At 39.7% G+C, this 15,012-nt stretch overlaps 1 pseudogene; it reads left to right on the forward strand.

Annotated features, from left to right (window-relative positions):
* Nucleotides 1-3,821: 3,821 nt before the first annotated feature.
* Nucleotides 3,822-13,635, forward strand: LOC132048756 (cytochrome P450 704C1-like; annotated as a pseudogene).
* Nucleotides 13,636-15,012: the final 1,377 nt, after the last annotated feature.

The following is a 15,012-nucleotide window of genomic DNA, read 5'->3' on the forward strand; positions in this document are numbered from 1 at the left end:
TATATATATATATATATATATATACATATATATATATATACATATATATATATATATGTAGATATATATATATGTATATATATATATATATATGTGTGTGTGTGTGTGTGTGTGTGTGTGTGTGTGTGTGTGTGTTAGTGCTGTGAGAATGTGTATTACGACTGGTGGTTTATGCCAAATATATATATTAAGTAATATATTGAATGGATGAGTAAAGCTAAGGAAGAACATCACAAAATCCGGACCAATATCTTTGAGAGAGTTTTAATAAGTTTTATCATTACAATATTGAGATGCGAAAAAGAAGCTAGCTGAGGAGAAAGAATGTCTCTATTTATAGGTATGCCTTATGGGCCATGAATACAACACAAATCCCTTATGAATAAAGAAACCTAAAAAAGATAAAGGTAGAGATAGTACGGTCGACACCGTCACGATCGTCAGTGCAAATGGCAGAACAGTTTCCGGACGCGTGGCAACATCGTAACCGGTTAACTGGACCTACGGACATGTTGATTTTGGCTCGACGTAGCTGGATCAACGGACACGCTTTTCTTGTCTCGGGTCAATTTCATCTGGTACGATACCCCAGTGAAGAAAGACTTACCCTTGGCTCCGGACTCACCGGTCATACATTGCCCCGGTTTTTACCGTATACAGATAGTCCCCACAATTTTCGGATTGTAGTTTTACCGGAGTAACGGGAAGTGGATAAAGTCAGCTTGGGGTGGTTCCACAAGCTCGTGCTTATCTTCAAATTTGGCGGAAACCGGTTATGTCACGTTCTTCGACTTCGGCCACGTGTCTCGCCCGAGTGGTAGAGCCTCGGGGCCCCGCCTTAACCCACGTCGCTTCCAAATCATGTCCCGTGGTCGGGACACGTGTCGCCTCTCGATTGGTCGTTCTCTGTAACCGCTACAGTGGAACGTCTATATAAGGCCTAAAGCTGCTCATTTTTTGACTTTACATTTCACTTCTCATTCTCTACTTCTTACTTCTTACTTCTTTGATCGTAAAGCCCCTTTGTTAACTTCTTCATTTTCTCTGAATTTTCAAGATTTTTTGCATCAAGGTTCAAATTGAGTGTCCAATCTTTCTAATATTCTTCTTTTATTGTTTCGTTCTTGTCCTGAATCTTTCATCTGCCTCTTCCAATCCTCAAATTTTCATACCTACTCTTCCACCTTCAAAATGTGTCGGCCCCGTTCTGCCTCCCAGGACGTTCCCTCGGTTTCTTCCTCGGGAGCCAAGCCTGTTTCAAAACCCAAAGGTAAGGCCTTTGTGGAACTGACTTCCCTGGACATAATATCGTCCAGACCCAATTATAACCATGAATTTGACGTTGAGAAGCCATCTCTAATCGCAGATAGGGGTTTGGACGTGAGACGATACCCTTCGTCTATTACAGAGGACCTCCTCCCTCGAGTCCGGGCCGAATGCGGATGGAAAGATCGTCCGGTAGAGGTGTTCGCCCCCGGTCCTGACGAGTCCACCACCGATCATAGGGAAGGGTTCCTGTTCGTTTACACGTATCCATTCACACTGAAGCTCGTCCCCCCAATTGATCCGGTCATCCTTGAAATGTGCCGGACATATAACGTGACCCCGGACATATAGCGTGACCTTGGCCCAAATTGGACCGATTATTTGGAGGATCGTGGCCTACCTCCGTCTACTGGCCAATAATGCCAAAAAGGAATTTACGCTGGCATACTTCATCCGGTTATATTCTCCGAGAATCTTCCGAGGGGGCGTGATAAAAGTCGCCAAACGAGGTCGGAACCTGATTCTTTCCAAACTCGACGAGGATAGAGATCGACGATGGTTGGAACGTTATGTCCGGGTAAAGACCGCAAACATTATTCCGGCTGATCACATGCCCTTTCCAAAAAAGTGGAATAATATACGTCAGTTTCTCAGTTGTCTTCCCTCTATAATCGTCTTTCGTTTATACTTTGTCCAAATTTGCTCTTTTACATGCAATTTTTTTCTTAAAGGGCATGGATACCTTCAGCTGTCCGGAACCTTCCCGAGTGGGTCGAGGCAATCATTAGCCAACACCCTCATGGTGAACGGACATGGGCGGACCTGTCCCGTGGCTGGTGGGTTGCCTAAAATCATGATAATCTTCCCCTTGATTCAGTACTTATTGCGTCTTCCCGTTTTGCTTTTTCTTTCTATAACTCCTTTGGTATTCAGGCTTGCCTAAGGGATCGGTGGAGCGGGCCGAACCCGACGGCGAGCACCGCACGGCCCGGCACCGAATTTGATACGGCGGGCGTCCCGGCTCGTTCTTGCCCAAAAAGGGAAGGAGAAAGGCCAAAGGGCGAGAAAAAGAAAAGAAAGTGATGTTCGGACACGAGGGATGAATTCGAGTACGGTATTATTATTCGCGGGGGTTGGTGAGGCCCGCTTCGTCGCGTGATAGGAGGAAGAAACTACCGCATACTTATCTCTGAGGCCGGAGAAAGGAACTTCCGTCGGCCCCCGAACACAATTGTGGGGCGGATGTTCTTTTTTTCGATTCTCTGGGTCCGTTAAATTCATCGACATTTCGGGTGATGCTTCGCTTGAAGTGGCACCCTTGGTGAAGGGCCTAGAAGATCGGCCGTCTTCGTATCACAGAGGTGATTAAAGGGCTGAATCGACTGGGACAATGAGGCTGTAATGGTTACCGGCCAGCTGCCGGTTGCGACCAAGCTACTACATCGAGGCACCCACTGCTTGAGGGCTGTGGGCCGGTTTCGGTTTCTCTGCTCTGTATGCGAGGGTCCAATAACACGAACGACGTGTTCTCGGATATCCTCTGCAATAGGGAAGGCTGCTTTGGGTTTGGACACCTTCTATTCCTCAAGCACGAGGGCGGCTAGCCGGTCCCTTTGAAACGAGGTGCGAGGGACTCCGTAGGCGTTTTCCGACCCCAGGTGCCAGAACCACAGAAGGACGAGGTCGGCGCGGTGATCCCCGCCGTCCCAAAGGATTGTGGTTTTTATCCCGCCACGGTGGCAAGTTATCTAAGGGCCTCTTATCTCGGATTCGGATAAGAGAAAATGTACAGGGAGTTCCTTCGCGATTGCCTTATAAACGAGCATGCATTCGACTTGAGCAAGTGTAAACTTTATGCTCGTCTTTCCATAATATTGATGTGAAATTTTCAATTCTTGTTTATTCAATTTCTTAACTCGATTTGCTTCTTCTTCTGCAGAGTGTTATGCTCGTTAATAAGGGCTTTGTTTATGCCCAACACGAGGTTGATGACTTAAAGGGTCAGCTGGATGTCCATGGCCGAGAAACGGAGAAGTTCCAACTTCTCCTGTAAGAGAAAGAAGATTGGGCGGCCAGGCGGCCTCAACTTCCCAACTTCGTCCGAGCTCGAAGCCTCGAGCCAAAAACCTTTGCTTGAAGGCGGGGGTTGGCCGATATGATTGAAAAGAGCGGCTCGCGGGGCGGATAATGTCGGTCTTAACCGAGACAATGCCAATTTATTACGAGGCTTGGTGAACTCGGGGCCACTATTTCCCAACTTGAGAATGAACTTGACTCGGTCGAGGTTGATGCGTGAGGATGGCGAGAAATGCATCACCGGCTTGAATCCGAGAGTGCTAATGACAGAAAGCGAAAGTGGCGGGAAAAGACGATACTCGAGCTCAGATTAGTGACGAGCTCAAGAGCAAGCTCGAGAGGCTGCTGAGGCCAATAATGTGCTAGAGGCTGAGTTTGAATCGGCTAATCAAATTCGAATAGCTCTTCTTGAAGAGAGATCCAAACTAGAAGCTAAATTGAAAAAAGCCGAGGCCAACCTAGAAGGGTCTCTTAAAGACATGGAGACTGCCGAGGCTCGTTCTACGATTCTGATCGAGTATGAGCGGTGGAAATCCCAAAGGATTACCCTCGAACAGGTTGAAAAAGGGTTAGGGGACCTCCAGGCCCGGATACTCGAAGCCAAAGAAGTCGAGGAGAGGGCGAAAAGCCTTGATGCGGTTCAGAGATTAGAGCAAACGGTTTTTGAGAACTCCGGTTCTAATCATATCGGGTAGATCAGGGCCTGTACGAGCCTTTATTTTGTTTTTGTTTTTGACTTGTGTGAAAAGTATAAGTGTAAAGACTTAGTTTATATATGAAATGCATATTTCCCTTTTGGCTGTTGTTTTCTTCATTCTTTTATCCGAATGTACGTTATGACATTTGCCTTAATCGTTTGTCCCGTAAGGAATAATCAAAGGTTCGGAGCTACCTCTTTTGTCTGAATTGCGGCTGCCTTAACTTATTGAGTATTGGCTTTTATTTCGTTCGGTAGGTTTTTGACCGAGGATATTATCGAATGGTTTGCCTGAGGGGCTTATTTATACTTCGTGAACTCAGACGTCTCCGAGTCACGTTGGGCATTTTGGGTCAAGGTTTTTAAATTGTTTGAACCTTTTCTGACCATTTACTTATAATAGATTAGGTTCGGATCCCTGAATCCCTGTTGTTGTCAAGTTTTGAGACTGCAGTCCCCACTCGAGGGTGTTAAAAAATTTTGGGCTCGGTTTATTTCGACCTTGCTGCATTTGTCAAATTTTGATAATAATTCCTAGTATAGGGTATTTAATACAAAGGCGTGTCCGAGACGTATGCTTTCATAACGCTTTTTTATATAGCTAGTGTTTGTACATAAAATGAGGTTTTCATCCGTTTCATACATTTTTTCCTTGTAAATACTAACGGACACGATTCGTTTTTGATCATTTGGTCCTTACATGAAACCTAACACGGAAGGTCGGGTTTACACAAGAATAAGAGACATAAAATTTTGAAGACCTTTCGGATAGCGCTTAATAGTGTTTTCTTCATACAACCGGTGAGTTGAACTCATTCTACCATTTAGGGATAGGCCTCGAAGTGGGTATGATAGTCCCCTAGTGTTTATCCGAGCAGCATGATCAGGTAAGCACTATTAAGTCCCCACTCGATGGCCAGACCCTCCGCTTCTGGGTACTTTGCCTTGTTTTCATAAAGTAACATGTTGTACTTGTTGTCTCGTTAAAAACCTTATCGGAAAACCCACTTCAGGACAAAACCGTACTAAGGAAACGAATGTAACACGTGTTTTCAGACCTAACTCCATTTCCTCGGGCTTATTTCGGTACCACTTCTGCAAAAAAGGATAGGTTAATAAAAGATGATCACAAGGGTAGACATCCATACCTTAGCAATAGTATTTCTTCAAATGAGCCACATTCCAATTATTGCGCAACCGTTGTCCGTCTATGGAATCCAGTTGGTACGATCCTTTGCCCGTCACTCCGGTTATTATGTACGGCCCTTCCCAGTTAGGACCCAACTTCCCGTCATCGGGATTCTTGGTGTTCAAAGTAACTTTTCGAAGTACCAAGTCCCCAACTCGGAAATGTCGAAGATTGGCCCTCCGGTTGTAGTACTCTCCATTCTTTGTTTTTGAGCGGTAAACGGACCGGCGCGTTTCGTGTGGTTCATCCGCCGGGGTCGAGTTTACGGCCATAGCCTCCTCGTTTGACTGCTGTTGACGTGTTGAGCCGGAGGCTTGGTTCGCCGACCTACCGGGAATCAGATCTTCGGCCCCGTAGACCGACGAGAAAGGTGTTTCTCCCGTGCTCGATTTTGACGTAGTTTTGTAAGCCCATAATACCTTCGGCAGCACTTCCCTCCATTTATGTTTTGATGTTTCAAGTCGTTTCCTTAGATTTTGAATTATTATTTTGTTCGTAGATTTGGCTTGTCCGTTTGCACTCGGGTGATACGGAGTTGATACTGTCTTCTTGATCTTCAACCCTTCGAGGAAATTATTGACCTTGCTGCCAACGAACTGAGGGCAAAGTCAGTGTTGGCTGACATTTTTAGTCAATTATGAATTTATGAAGAAGTTGGTATGTAGATTTGAAGGTTTGAAGAAGATTTGAAGATCGAGATGAAGATTTGAAGACGAAGATGAAGGAATGAGCTTGAAGGTTTGAAGGATTGAAATTTCGGGTTGAAGATATGAAGGTTACGGTTCAGAAAAAGATGAAGATTCGAAGAACAAGCAAGCTGAATTTTAACCAAGGAGTCGAAAATTTAGAGAAGTCAAAAGTGAAAAGTGAAAGGTAAAAATGCTGCTTAACTCTTATAGACGAGTTCCGAGGCGGTTACCGAAGTCGACCAATCAAGAGGCGACACGTGTTCGAGAATTAATGAGACCTGACTTGAAGAAATATGGGTTGAGGCGGTTTCCAAGGTTGGCCATTCGGAATGTGACATCAGAAGGACGTGACGTTACGGTTCCCGCCTATTTTGAAGATAAGAATGAACTTATGAGACCACCGGTTTGAGACTCTTCCACTTCCCGTCACTCCGGTGAAACTCTGATTCGAAAAGTGTAGGGACTATCTGTATACAGTAAAAACTGGGTCAATGCATGACCGATGAGGCCGGAGCCAAAAACAAGTCCAAATGGGTACGAGCACGTTCAATCTTTGCTCCACACCGGGGATGTTGTACCGGACACAGCTGAACCGAACCAAAAAAAGAGTGTCCGTTGGTCCGGATTGCCTTAGCCCAGATAAGCGTGTCCGTTGGTCCGGATAACCAGTTGTGAGGTTACCACGCGTCATAAAAGCTTGTTCCCGCCATTTGTGCGACAACGTACGGGTGTCGAACCAAATACGGATCGGCCTTATCTTTTTAGGTTTATTCATAAAGGCTTTTTGTATTATTCTAAGGGCCCATAAGGAAAACCTATAAATAGAGGGCAACCTTCCCCTTTTTTAGGTTAGCTTTTTTCTCATAACATATCATTGTAACCATCTGAATTATAAAAGCTCTCTTTAAAGTATTTTGGTCCGGATTCGTATTGTTCATCAACAACTGGTCTAATCCATCTTCATCGTTTAGGCATATTTGGCTCATATCATTTACTAATATATTATTTATACACATATATTTAAATATAATCATATACACATCCATAGACGTTTCATACCAACTTAAAAGATTAAAGTTCATCCACATATCTATTTACACATAAAAATCTAATTGTTACCGTAATTAGGGGAAAACTTGACTTAAATCATGAGGTTTTAGAAGACTATTATAGAGATGGTGTGTTGCAGTTAATGGTGATAAATGGAAGGAGCAGAGAAAGGTTTGAGTCCCCACTTCTCCAAAAGGGTTTTGAGGTATGCTAAATCCTTACTGAAGCTGCAAATTCTAACACGAGAGTTGATATCCAAGTAATGTTCCACTTATTCATACAACACCTTAACTTCTATACACCGAATTTCTACATTACAAGTCACTTAAAACATAACTATTTATACCATCCATGAAAAATGGAATTAGTCCGATTACTTGTTGCAACAGCTTCAAGTACTACAGTTTAATATGACCATAAGATAATGGTAAAAAACACACCTGAACTGGTAACAACTAGTTAGTCTATTCAGCTTCGAGTTGTGTTTTCATATATAGATGATGATGGAATTAGTCCGATTACTTGTTGCAACAGCTTCAAGTACAACAGTTTAATATGATCATAAGATAATGGTCAAAAACAAACCTGAACTGGTAACAACTAGTTAGTCTAGTCAGCTTCGAGTAGTGTTTTCATATATAGATGATGATGGAAATAGTCCGATTACTTGTTGCAACAGCTTGAAGTACAACTGTTTAATATGAGCATGAGATAATGGTCAAAAATACACCAAAACTGGGAACAACTGATAGTTAGTCTAGTCAACTTTGAGTTGTGTTTTCATATATAGATGATGATGGAATTAGTCCGAATACTTGTTACAACAGCTGGAAGTACAACTGTTTCATATGAACATGAGATAATGGTAAAAAACACACCTGAACTGGGAACAACTGATAGTTAGTCTAGTCAGGTTCGAGTTGTGTTTTCATGTATAGATGATGATAGTTCAGGTAGGAAAAATGAAAAGCTGATAGTTGGGATGTGAAACCCGCAAAAACATAATAGTTCAGGTGTGTTTTGACCTTTAACTCTAACATAGATAAATTAAATTCTTTATAAGAAAATCAATACCTGGGGGTAGCCCGGTGCACTAAGCTCCCGCTATGCGCGGGGTACGAGGAAGGGCTGGACCATAAAGGTTTATTGTACGCAGCCTTACGCTGCATTTCTGCAAGAGGTAAAATTATACTCCAGAGTTATTAATCATCAAAATATATGTAGGATCTGCTTCTGAAGTCATCTATGGATTCTTTGTTTCAAGTAGCGTTCGGTATATATTGAGCTGGATAGTATTTGTGGTTCCAGTAAAAGAAGGCTCCAGTTGATTCATCTGAGCCCTTGATGAAGTGAGTGAATTCAGTTTCTGGCGATACATCGATCTCTTTTGGAAGATAAAAAAGGCTCTTAATATTGGATCTGAAGCAAAGTTAAAGAGAAGCGTTCAAATCCTCGACGAGTACATATATCATTTGATTAGCAGAAAAACCGAGCAGCTTTCACACGATTCCTCAGTAAGTAATTTTATGTTGTACTAATTCTTTTGGAGATTACATAGTAGTCTAATTTTAATTAGAGATAATGGTAAAAAAACAAACCTGAACTATCACTTTTTTGCAAGTTTCACACCCCAATTATCAATCCTTTTCCTACCTGAACTATTACCATCTATGTATTAAAACATACCTAGTTGAAAATTTAGGTAGGAAAGGGGAACAACTGATAGTTGGTCTAATCAGCTCCGAGGTGTGTTTTAATACATAGTTTAGGTAGGAAAATAGAACAACCTGAAGTGTGAAACTTGAAAAAAAATGAAAATTCAAGTATTTTTTTGACCACTAACTCTTTTAATTATTAATTAATCTGAATTCCGCAATAGAGGAAAGAAGAAAACATTTTGTCGAGGTTCTGGCTCTATTCGACAACATATCCAAAGTACTTGAGAGATATGCTTGCAAACTTAATGGATGGTGGTAAAGACAAAACAGGAACAACTCTTGCTTGGTTTATTTGGAGTCTATGCAAGTATCCTCAAATACAGGAGAATGTAGCACAAGAAATTAAAGAAGCAACAAAATTAGATGCTGCTACAACAATTTCAGATTTTGCTACCCAACTAAATGAAGAAGCCATGGATAAGATGCACTATCTACAAGCTGTCCTCTCCGAGATTTTAAGACTTTATCCTTCTATTCCATTGGTAAACGTCCGAGCTTTCTTCTTTAGGAAAATTGGATTCGACGTGTTAGGTACTATGGAAGTTTTTTTTTTTTTTAATAACTGTGGTGTCCGGGTGATGTTTGGCCTAAAATGCATATATTTATTCATTGTTTGTCTGACATTTTAGTACTTTTAATTGTCTTTTGAGTACTATTATATAACTTTGTACTTAATATTATATTTCTTGTGTAGGAATAAAGCGGTGTGAAGATAAAGGAATTCAGAACGAAAATGAATAAAAAGTGAGAAAATGAGGGGAGACAACATGAAGACATAATGATGAGCATAATGATGTAGGAATTAAAGTATAAAAATAGGGAAGAAGAAAAAGACAACAATCGCAAAAGAAGAAACAATTGAACTTGAGTAGGCGTTTGGCAACGAAAACCAAATGCTTTTCACTTTATTTGGTATTTTGGAGTTGGAGTTGAAGTTGTAGTTGAAGATGGAGTTGAAGATGGAGTTGTGTTTGGTTATAGTTTTGGCAAAGAATAGTTGGTTGTTTGAATGTATTGAAAGAGAAAAAAATGAAAAACAAGTTTTAGTTGTTTTCTAAATTCAAGTTGTATTTGAAATTTTTATGGCCAAACACCATAAAGTGAAAAAAGTGAAAAAATATTCCGGAAAAAAGTGAATAATTCTCATGGACAAACAGGCCCTGAGAATGAAGAAAGAGACATACCTCGGCATGTAACACATCACTGAACGTATTGACGTGGTGGATAGTGCAGAGGGTCCAAATAATTTTCGGACTTTAAATATTTCCCAACTAGTTAATTGGCTCGCGCTTCGTGGAGTTAGACATTTACATTTTGTAAATTTAATTTATGTAATAGAGACTATAAAAATTATAATACAAAATATTAAAAGTATCTAATCTTAGACAAACATAAATAAGATAATACATCAAATGTATAAGGAAAAAATACATATGCAAAAAAATAAAATAAAATAACAAATTAAAATAAATAAAATTTCCTCTTTGTGAAGGGAAGCTAACTCTTATTTCATAGAAAAAATTATGTCATTTTAAACTTCTCGATCTTCCTTTCTATTTAAATGGCTAAACGCTATAAGGAAATATTGTTATCAATCTTGTACTAAGATTATGCAAATAAAGCTGTGGAACTCTTTTACTTAATATCGTTAGAAGATAATGATTTTATTAACGCCTGAACTCACAATTAGTAAAATGATCTCAAGTTTCCATGTTATTTTCATACTGTAAAAGGATAAGAAGAGTAATATAAGAGGGAAAACCAAAAGGTTTTCGAGGCATTTAGTTAGCTCTATGAACATAAATAGCTAATTGTAGTTATAGCATTTCTTCAAGTATCTACGAAAATAAAATTGTTCAGTAAACCAAAAAAAAATAATAATTAAATATCTTACAAAAGAGGGCATACACATTTGATAGAATTTGAAGGGAACAATATCACAGAAAGGCATCACAACATTTCGTCAACAACAACATACTGATACCAATTTAATATTTCAAAAATTTAATTTATGAAATAATATTTTTCTAATATTCTAATACTCCAATTTTAAAATAACAAAACAACAGGTTCTAGTAAAATTAGAATATCTTTCAATTTTTTTCCTAGAAATAATAGAAACATACAAGTTTATAACATTACCACAAATGTACTCTGCGAAACTTACATTTTCAATAACTAAAAAAAAGGCAAATCAAACCATAATGATGCAGGCTATGCAACCACCAAACACAGTATATGGAGGGACCTAATTGTGTACCAGTTCCCTTATGCACTTCAATACAAGAATCAACACAAGATTTTTACGTGGACAACTCCTTGCTCAAGGTATTAAAAACCACAACCTACTCCAGTAGGATTTCAACTCCACTACCCGAGCAAACTTAGGTTACAACTCTATTTCAAGCTAGAAGTTAACTCCCATAACCCCTCACCCTTACAATAACGCTTATGCAACCCTCACACTTGACTACCCCTAGCCAAGCACACTAATACACCTAGACTAACTCTAGCCTAGTGTGCCACTCAAAGTTTTTGTGAAGACACTTTTCCAACAAGCAACCTTTGAGAATTCAACTAATACGCCTAGACTAACTCTAGCCTAACGTACCACTCAAAGGCACCCTTTGAGAATTCACCACAGTGGCTAACTAGCCACCTATACACTAATACAACTAAGCTAACTCTAGCCTAGTGTACCACTCAAAGGCTTTTGGAAACACACTTCTAACAAAAAACCTTTGAAACTTCAAAACACCTACAATCAACTTCTTTTTATGAAAGAGTAGGTTTACAGTTTAAGCACAAAAGAACAAAGATTCAATAACCTAAGGACCTTCTTCAATTCTGGATCTGGTCCTTCGGGTTGCTGAGGCTCTGTTCTTGAGGAACACGTTGAAAGGTGGAGACTTGCATTTTGGATGGAGAAATTTTCGGATTGTGCAAGAATGAGTCTTCTCTTGGAAGATGATGTCTTTATATGCAAGGAAAGAGAGAGTAGAGGTGACCACTCATGAAATCTGGACCGTTAATCAATCGGCCTTCTTGCGAGTCGCCTTTGTGCATACGTGCATTGTACTTTTCTGCAGTACACTTTACAGCTGCAGATTTGGACTTTCAACACTTCAGTGACTAGGACCTTTATCTGGAGGAACCTCCCTCATCTGTTCTTCGAACAAGTTGTGAGTATTAGCTACCTTTGTCGGTAGCTCTGCCACCGTGTCTTGTTGGCCGAGCAGTGGAGACCGATCCCATCCCGATCTTTCTGAATCAATCATATCTAGTCTCTCATATATGAGCAAATCCTCCAGGGATCTGATCCTTCAAGAAGCATGTTAGAATAGCAGCATATGAGATATCATAAGGTTAACCAAGTTCAGACAGGTGAACCTAATTGTATCTGATTCCTTAGGGTTTGTCATGTCATCAAAACATATCATTTCTTACCACATAACATTAACTGAAATTAAAATTTCCAAAGTGATCAGCATGAGACAATAAAAAATTGAGAGCAAAACTGTCAAAAGCATTCAATGAATTTTTCTCACAGCTATCAATTTTTTTAACAAAATATGTTAATATTTCTAAACATCCAAGATAACAAATCAATAAAAAATGCACAAATCTTAAGTACCTAAATCCCTAAAGGGGTTTTTAAAAAGTTACTTGGCATTTTGGTAAATGATGAATGAATGTAACTCGACTGAAAAAATCATCGTTTATAAACTTCAACATCGATGTAACATCTCTTTCCAAAGTCAAAGCAAACTTTACAATATTACTAACAAATACTCAAACAATTGTCAATTATTTCTCCATAAAAATATTCATACTCCAAAACTATGCCAATCAATAGACATCATATCTTCAAATTTAGTGAATCAATTAAATAATCAAAACAATAGAGATATTTTAATTTCATAGAAAAAATTATTAATCCGTAGCAGAAGAATTTTTAAACTTTGAACTTCCTAGTGGTACCTCTTTTATAATCCTGGGTAATTATTCAAACCAATTTAGCATAAGAAAATGAGATTATGGATTGAGACGGTAACAAATAGTGAGATGAAAGTGATAATTTAATAAGATAAGGATGTCGAATTTAGCAACTTCTATGTAATATTGTAACTACCTCTTTTATGTCCCGTTTGCTGCTTCATCATCTTATTCGTATTGATCTCCTGCTTCCCGCAATAGCTACAAGTTTTGCGGCCTCCGTCACTACTTACATAGCTATAGAATATTTGAGATGATGGAGGAGCTACTCCGAGTTCGAATGACATATTTCTCTCATCCTTCTGTGTTTCCAGAATACAATCTCTTTGTATACAAAATCGTTGATTTCATTGAAATCCATCCCATCAAACTTGTTCTTCCCAACCCCGGTGGGATAAGTTTTTTTTTTTAACCCCTTGGAAAACAAGTACTTTCTTCTTTGTCATTATCATTCTCGCAAGTTACTCAAACATAGGCATTTTGTTGTCACTAATGAAATGACCCACAAAATTAAATTTCCCATTGATATATAAACGAATTTTTTGCTGGTAAAAAATGGGGCCAACACAAGGCAGTTGCTCACAATTGTCACTACCTCCACTAAAGCAAACACCAATGCCAGGAAGATAATCTGTTCTGCACGTCCGGAATCGTCATGGCCCTTTTTGCAGTGGAATTTTAGGAGAAAGATATGGTTGGCTCCATAATTGGCGTCGCCATTGGTGCTAAGAAATTTTGGAAGAAAGATTTGGTTGGCAAAGAAATTGAGAGAAGATGAGGAGCAACAAAGAAGATTTGTTAGGGAGAAGTTGTTTTGTAACTGAAAATTGATCGTAATAGGTAGAAGGCGGTGGAAGTGTAACTGGAAGTTTCAATCTAAACAGATTTAAACGAAGGCCATTACTATTGGAACCATTTGTATCAGTTGCTGAAGAGATGCAACGGTACATTTAGGCTTCATTTTTGAAAGGGGAAAATGGACATTTAATTGGAAAATGTGAGAAAAAGGCAAAAAAATAGGAAAAAAGATAAATAGCAATTCTGGCCTGTGAGTGCGCCACGTCACCTGGCCTATGTCCTTCCTTTATATATATATATATATATGTAGATTCTTTTGGACTCAATTATTTTGTTTGAGCTTTTTCCTACACCTATATATACTCCATAAGACAGGGTTTTACATAACTTTGGATAACCTGAAATTCGGAGTTCGGAACTTTGGACCTAGAGAGAGCTTGGAGCCGCCGTGGAGGCCGTAGTTACAGGATTTTTGTTACGATCCAACCTGAGGGCCGCGACGAGCACCCGGTGCTAGCCCACCCGGGCACCCCTTAACGCACTTTACATCACATTCTAGGCGAGCCACATAATTATATTATACTTTTCATTCATCATCATCCTAATCTCATCGGGCAACAACATATCTATATCATCAATAATATCTATGCCCATATAAATGTACATGCACCGACAAGGCGATTCAAACAACATCTCAAAATATAGGCCGACAAGGCCGAACATATCTAACAATATACACAATGTCTACGAGCCTCTAAGAAGGGTACATCATATCATAACATATGGGCGGGACAGGACCCCGCCGTGCCCGTGAATATATACACAAAAGAATCTATACCAAAAGCTGCAGCTCCGAATGAAATGGAGCTCCGCTACGTAGTCCCTGAGATAATACAGCTATGGATCAAATTTGTCTCTCTGGCCACCTGCGGGCATGACGCAGCGTCCACAAACAGAAGGACGTCAGTACGAAGAATGTACTGAGTATGTAAAGCATGATGAATACCAATATGGAAGCATAATGGATAACATATGAAATACATAAGATGGGAGATAATGGCATCATCATCATAGCACTTACACCTTTTCCATAGGACGCTCCATTTCTATTTCGTACTCGCGTACATACATTCATATCCTTGCTTATTTACCTTTCGTATCTATTTTCGTACTCATATTCATATCTCCTTTCATACTCATGCTCATATCATGTACATTTCATATACATAGCCCTTACTTGGCACTTACATGGTCTTAACATATTCGTACTCTAATTGATATCATATAAATAGCATAATCGTATTCATATAGGGGTCATATATTTAGCTTATTCGTACTCATATAGATGTCATACATATAGCTTTTATATAGCTTACCCGACCACGAAGGTTCGGTGTTTCACGTACCCGGCCCTACCAAGGCTCAGTGCCTGGCCCTACCAAGGCTCAGTGCCTGGCCCTACCAAGGCTCAGGGTTGTTCGTACCCAACTGCAGTGGTGCGCGCGCGTCGTTATATATAGATATACATATTTA

This window comes from Lycium ferocissimum, chromosome 3, assembly GCF_029784015.1.
Source record: "Lycium ferocissimum isolate CSIRO_LF1 chromosome 3, AGI_CSIRO_Lferr_CH_V1, whole genome shotgun sequence".
Classification (NCBI taxonomy): Eukaryota; Viridiplantae; Streptophyta; class Magnoliopsida; order Solanales; family Solanaceae; genus Lycium; species Lycium ferocissimum.